General features: G+C 18.7%; 2 pseudogenes; both read right to left on the bottom strand.

Moving 5' to 3' along the window:
* Positions 1-275: 275 nt before the first annotated feature.
* LOC125290177 lies at positions 276-1,196 on the bottom strand (annotated as a pseudogene).
* A 937-nt stretch (positions 1,197-2,133) lies between these two features.
* On the bottom strand, positions 2,134-3,736 carry LOC125290176 (annotated as a pseudogene).
* Between the last annotated feature and the right edge of the window lie 2,264 nt (positions 3,737-6,000).

Below are 6,000 nucleotides of genomic sequence, written 5' to 3'. Positions count from 1 at the left end.
TGATCTTCATATAAATAATTTTTTTTATAATAAAATTCTTTAAAATTTTAATTTAAATATATAAAAATTATAAATTAAAAGTCAACCGATGAAAAACTTTCATCATTTTCAGATTGACTAGAATAAAGATCAATTTTATATCTTAATATACCTCCTATACCTCCAAATCCTTTTTCTAACTATGAACCTTCACATGTTTTATTAGAAACTAAAATTAATTCCGTATTATATTTTGTATAAATTTCTGTTATATAATCTATAACATTAATATTATTTCATTTTACATTTAAATCTTCATAAATAATTAATAAATCTAATGCTCCTTCTTCTAATGCTTTAATAGAATTCTTTACTCCAATAACATATTTGTCACTATTATTAATTATTTCATTAAGTAATCTCTATATCTATTTCTATTCACTTATATATTTTAAATCCTATAAATGTTCCTATGACTATTCTATAGCCTAATCAAGTCCATTTTCTCCACCATAACTAGTATCTATAATTTTACCTATTTTTGCCTTTAATCTTGTATCTAATACTTGAGATTGAGATAATTCTACCTTTAATGATGCCGGTCCAGCTAATATTAAACCTTCAACTGTTGTTTTCTATGTAGTATTATTTAAAAATATATTATTTGCTAGTTCAGCTACTTTTCTAATATAATTCTATATTTTTTCTGTTCTTAATCTAGCAAATCTTAAAGCAGACTATCCTCCTTTATTATGTTTTTTTGGTAATTCTACATTAAATCTACTATTTATTATTTTATTAGTACCATTTAATGTAGCATATAATGCCTACTATCCTGATACTATTATAAATCCATATGATAAATTATCCTCTAATAAAAATAATAAAGGATCAGTCTAAAACTTATTATCACATATAAAAAGTGATGTATTTAATTGTTTAAATGGTTCAAAATCTATTGTAGTTTTTCTTTCTTTATTCTCTTCATTTATATATGTACCACCATATATAACAAGTCCATTATCAGGTATTTTTCTGTAATTTTTTAATTTCTATGTAATTGAATTTATAGCATCTAATACTAACTATCTATTGCTTCTTGATTTTATATTTGAAGCTGCACTAGTTTCATCACTTAACATTTTCTATACTCTTGATACCTACTATGTTCCTGCTGGTATTAATAATGAAATCATACTTGTCCCATTTCCTCTCATATTTCTTAATTTTTCTATCGTATTTTTTATTTTTCATCTACTAACTGAATCATCCATTGTTTGTGCTGATTGTTAAACTATGGAAGACTTTAATACAACTTATGACTTTTTACAAAGCGAAAAAGATACTACAAATGAAGTAAATATTAAAAGTAATGAAAAAATTATAATTCCTATGACTATAAAACAATGTTTAAAAAATAAATATGAAAAATCATTAGATAGTCTTGTTTTTAATCATGATAATACTATAAAAATAGATTTCATAATTTTAATAGGTAAAATATTTACAAATAGTAATGGTAAATTTTATTTAAATGATGGTACTGATTAGTGTGAAATTTACGGTCAAGATTTTATTAATCTATGTTATTTTAGAGTATGTGGTAAATTAATATTGTTAGAAAATAAATTATGTTTTTCAGTTTTTAAATCTTTTAAAATATAGGATTTTAATGAAATAACTTATCATTTTCTATAGTGTATTAATGTTTTTTTAAAATTAAATAAAAAAAATTCAAATTAGATTGAAAATAATATAGAAAATATTAAAAATAATATATTAAATATAATATAGAAATATGATGATAAAGAAGAAGGTGTAGAATTATCTTTAATTCAAGATTAGACAAAATTAGATAAATAGAAAATAAAAGATATATTAAGTTAGATGTGCGATGATGGTTTATTATATACTACTTATGATGATACACATTTCAAAGCAATATTTTAATTAAATTAATTCTTTTATTATATTTTCTTGTTCCATATAAAATCCAGAATTATTAAATTCTTTACTATTAAAGAAATTATTAATATTAATATTTTTTTCTTTTAAAAAATTTAAAAATTCTTCTTTTTTTATTTTTATCTAATTATTACTATTATCTAGTATAAAATTTAAATTTAAATTCAAATTAAATAAATTTTTTAAATATCATAGTATCATGTTATTATCATCTTTTATCTAAGATAAATATTTATCAAATTTATTTTTTAAATATTTTCTATTGGAATATTTCTGAGTCTATATAAAAGATTCTAATACTATTTCTATTCCTTTAGATAAATCATCTTTATCAACATATTCTTTTTAATTTAATTTTAGCAACTGCTTCTGTTACTCTTATTATACTTTCTATATGTCTTACACCTATCTAATTAGTTTCTTTTCTTAATTCTGTATATAATTTAGTTAATTTAGCATTATTCAATGTTGTTATTTTAGGTTTTAATTTATTTGCATAATTTATATATTTTTTTAATAATTCCTAATTAATTTCTGATTTTATATCATTCATATTTAAAATTATTTTTGCAGTATTTTCATCTTCTATAGGATTTATTTCATCAGACATTATTATTATAATATCAAATCTAGATAAAATAGGATCTCCTAATCTTATATTTTGATTTAATTGTTTATTATGATTATATCTACTATTTATTGGATTAGCAGCTGCTATTACTGAACATCTAGCATGTAATGTTGCCACTATTCCTGCTTTACTTATAGAAATAGTTTGCTATTCCATAGCTTCATGTATAGATGTTCTATCTATATCATTCATTTTATCAAATTCATCTATAAGACAATGTCCTTTATCTGCTATAACTAATGCGCCTCCTTCTAAAGTTCATTCTCTAGTAACAGGATCTATATGAACACCTGCTGTTAATCCAACTGCACTTGCACCTTTACCAGTAGTATATATACATTTTGAACCTATATTCTAAATATATTTTAATAACTATGATTTAGCTAAACCAGGATCTCCTATTAATAATACATTAATATCTCCTCTAATTTTATGTTTTGTATTATGATCAAATTTAGATACACCTGAAAAGAGACTTATTAATAAAGCCATTTTTGCTTTATATACTATATCACTATTATATAAAGATGGTGCTATAGAATTTATTAAAATATCAAAAATATTTTTATTTTTAGATAATAATTTAATTTCATGTAAATCTTCTTTTGTTATAGTATTATCATATTGAATATTTTCATGTTGAATAGAATTTGTATGTATTATAGAAGAATAAAGACCGTCAATACCCTAATTAATTTTATATATTCCTGTAATTGAAATTTTATCACCTGGTTTTACAGTATCTACTAAATCAGCTGTTAAAATAGCTTCTTTACTTCTTGGTATTTTTCCATTTAAAAGAGAATTTGGAAGTTCTTGTATAGTAATTTTTTGATAATTTTCATAATTTGTATTTTCATAATCTATTATTAAAGATTCTTTTTGACATTCAATACAATATTTAGCCTAAGTCTAAATATTTCCACAAGTCTAACATATATATTTAATATTTTCTAAAGATGAATATACAGCAGTTCTTTTAGTAACTATACCTGTAATTCTTATTAATCCATTTATATGCATTTTTCTTAAATCTCTTAAATTATCACATATTGGTAAATTTACTATTCTTACATATACATTAGGACATATATGTTCTATATATAAAGGATAAAGTTGTCTTATTATACTTTTTAATTCTGAGCAAAATATTTCAAACATCTATGTTGGACAATCTGCTAATCATATACAAAGTAAAGGATCTGAATTTGAAAAATCTATATATGAAATTTCTAAAGATTTTTCATTATTAGAACACATTTTAACTATTTTCTATAAGTACAAAGAATTTACTAAAAAATTTTTAAATCTTCTTTTTACTTCTTGCTATACGCTAATTAAATTTAATCAATTTTTAGTATTAGATTTTAATGATTCTAATGACATTACTGGAATATTATTATCATCTCTTAATGATTGAGATAGATTTGTATATAATGAAATATCGCCTTCATCTAATTTTAATTTTTTCTATATTTCTATAGCTTGTTGTCTTGGAGAAAGTAATGATAATGGTATTTTTTGATCAGATTTTTTATATGACTATAATTTCTATTTTTTTATTTTTTCTTCTATAAGTTTATGTTGTGAAGGTGTTAAAGGAGTTGGCTAATTTGATGTAATATCTTCTGAACCATATGTATCTAACTATTGTATATATTTATAGTCTTTTTTCATTAAAGTTTCTGTAATAAGATCTTCTCCATCAGTTGTTGTTGTTGATTCTTCATTTTCCATTTTATATTTATGATAAAAATAAAGTCAAATATGTGTAATTGAATTTTTCAAAATACAGATATAAAATAGATTTAGAAATATTTTTAAAAAAATTAAAATATTTAGTATTTGTTTATGATTATGCTAATTTTAAAAATGAGTTTATAAATATTATTAATAATAAAGAAAAAATAAAATATAAGTTTATAAATAAAAATTTAAATAAAATAAACAATAAAGACTATTCTAAAAATATTTATTGTGATATAAAATGAATTTATAAATACAAAAAATATAAAAGTAGAATTGTTATTTTATTATTTGATAATATTTATGATAATAAAGTTATTTTAGAAAAAATTAAAATGATAAATTATGAATTTTATTATATTATTATTGTAGTATTATCTAAAGACAATGTTTTAAATAGTATGAAAATTATTAAAAATTTAAAAAAAGGAAATTATAATATTAATAAAAAATCTAGTGTAGAATTATTTATATTAGAATTATATAATATAAAAAATTCAATTAAATATTTAGGTTAGTTTATAGAAAATTGTTGTATTTAGTATATATAGAAAAGAATAGATAAATTTAATGGAAAATTAATAATGAAAAATTATTATAAATTAATATTTTTTTTAAAATTATAGAAAAAATATTATTTATAGTATATAGAAGAATAGATAAAATATATGGAAGATAATGAAAAGGATTGATTAAATTGTTTAATATATTTAATAGCATTAATTAATTCAAAACATAAGATAAATATATATAGAATTTATAATAAAATAATAGAACATGAATATTATAAAGAAGATATAATGATATAGAATTTAGTTTTATAGTTATTTAATAAAAAATCAATTATTTTTTTAGCATTATTTATAAAATATATATAGAGAGTAGAATTATTAGATAATAAAATAAATTTATGTAAAGTAGAAGAATTAAAAGAGTATTTAAAAATTTTATTTAAGAAATAGATTTCTTTATGTAAAAGAAAATATAATTTTGAATCATATAATAAATTAATAAATATATTATAGGATTAGAAAGAGAGAACATATTTTTGTAATAAATTATGATATAATTTAAATAAAAAGAAATGACATGAGTTAGCAGATACTATACCGCATGATAATATAAAAATTAAACATATAAAAATTAAAAGAAGAATTGAAATATTTTATAAAAGAAAAATTTATATTAATACTGAGAGTATTATTTCTTTTTAATTTTCAAATATAAATATTAAAAATATTAAAGTTTTATAGAAAGATATACATATAGAATATAATAATAAAAATAAAATTTGTTTTATATATAAAGGAGAAAAAGATTTTATTTTTTTAAATTTAAAAATAAAATATAAAACAAAAAAAGAAAATAAAATTTTATATAAAAAATTAAAAATTAAAATAATATATCCTATAAAAGTATCATTAAAATTTGATCCTATACATGGTATAGAATTACCTATGAATGAATTATTATATACAAAAAAAATTTTTTATGTTTTAAGATTATTTAATAGTATAGGAAAAGAAATTAAAATTAATAGTATAAAATGTTTAGATTCAAGTTATGGAGATATTTTTAATATAAATGAAGAATATACTATAGTTAAATATTCAGAATATCAACATAAACCAATTATATTTAGTATGATTTCTTTAAATTTTGGTATTATTTTTATTAAA

The sequence above is a fragment of the Alosa alosa genome, unplaced genomic scaffold, assembly GCF_017589495.1.
Source record: "Alosa alosa isolate M-15738 ecotype Scorff River unplaced genomic scaffold, AALO_Geno_1.1 AALO_1.0_unplaced_2, whole genome shotgun sequence".
Taxonomy (NCBI): Eukaryota; Metazoa; Chordata; class Actinopteri; order Clupeiformes; family Clupeidae; genus Alosa; species Alosa alosa.
This window is presented reverse-complemented; position numbering and strand designations above follow the sequence as displayed.